The sequence below is a fragment of the Chrysochloris asiatica genome, unplaced genomic scaffold (assembly GCF_000296735.1).
Source record: "Chrysochloris asiatica unplaced genomic scaffold, ChrAsi1.0 scaffold00023, whole genome shotgun sequence".
NCBI lineage: Eukaryota > Metazoa > Chordata > Mammalia > Afrosoricida > Chrysochloridae > Chrysochloris > Chrysochloris asiatica.
Window position 1 is genome coordinate 4,490,637 of NW_006408541.1, and position 1,628 is coordinate 4,492,264.

Genomic DNA, 1,628 nt, shown 5'->3' on the forward strand with positions numbered 1-1,628 from the left:
CGGTCATCAGCACACAGCCCCCCTCTCTCTCTCTGGATCTAAAGTCTCCAGCTGCTCCATCTCTCCACGTCATCATCTCTGCCTCCATCTCTGGCGTCACTGCTTCTCTGGGTATAGACACTTTTTATACATATCGATAGCTGCCTCGTTTCTTCCATTTGCCTTAACGTCTCTCTGCAGGAGAGCAAGTCTCCTCCATTCTGGTCTTTTCCTTCTCTCTTGTCTTCTTAAAGAGCTTTTACTTTCTTTCTGTGTGATGTTCTTGATATCATCTCACAACTCTTCTGGTCTTCGGTCATTGGTGTCTAATTGCAAATACCATGTAGGGGCCATGTGTGACTTCCTCTGACTTCACAAGGCAGAAGGAGAATCAAACTCAAAATCAGCCCTGGGTTGATTCCTAGGAGGTGGATGTCAGACATGCTTCCTCCCTACAACCTTCTTTCTCCTAGTCTGACACCAGCCATCCCTCCCACAGTGCTCTCTGCTTCACATCTGGGGTGATAACCCATTGTAATGGCCACACACAACCTCACAACAATACTCACAATAATGGGGTTTATTAGGGAAGTGAGTAGGGTACAATTCAGGATCAAAACCAACTCAGGACACAGCAGTTCTCCAGTCAGGAACACCTCTTGTCTGCCATACTGCAGGCACACCTCAATCTTGTCTTCAGCCTCTCAGCCATGCGGTCCCTTGGCCTCTGCTCTGCTTGGGCAAATGTTGCAAAGCTTTTTAAGCCAGTGTGTGAATATGCAAAGGGCACACTCTTTAAACCACTCTCCTAGCTGTAGACACTCAGCTTCACTCAGTCCATGGGTCTAGAGCTGCTTTGTCTCTCTATGCCACTGTCTTTGCCATCATTGTTTCTCACACTTCACTCATGTTTTTCCTTTTGATGGTCCTGGGATCTTCTAGCTCTGCTTCTGAGATGGCTCCTTTTAAACCTAGCTTGGGGGCAAAACGAACCAATCCCAGCCTTAGAGTCTTGTCTACCTTATTTGCATGATCTACCCAATCACTGGAGTCCTGGTGTGGTGCTGTGGGTTATTGCACTGAACTGCAAAGTTTCCTGAACCTCAAGGTTGTTGGTTCAAGGTCACCAGCCGCTCCTAGGAAACCTTATATAGGGTTGCTATGGATCAGAACAGACTCCATGGCACTTAACAACAACAAAACAAGCCAAGCACTTCGTGGGAATTCAAGAAAACTATGGATAGAAAAGCCGTATTAAGTAAATTCAAGGCACCAGCCCCCAATGAAATGGGTTGGCACAGTGGCAGCAGCAGTAGGTCAAGTGTAGCGACAATTGTGAGGTTGGTGCAGGACTAGACAGTGTTTCCTTCTGTTGTGCATAAGATACTGACATGAAGGCACCTAACAACAACAATAACAAAAGGACTCCTGGTGTGGCGCTGTAGGCTCAACAGTGGTCTGTGAGTCACAAGGTTGGCAGTTCAAACCCACCAGCTGCTCTTCAGAAACCTAGGGTCAGAATCAACTTGATGGCACTTAACAACAACAAAACCAAAAATAACCAAATTGACTAATTAGAATTAAAATAGTTTTATCTTAACACAGTCAGATTTTATAAAAATATAATAAATTTATTTGAAATTAAAAAT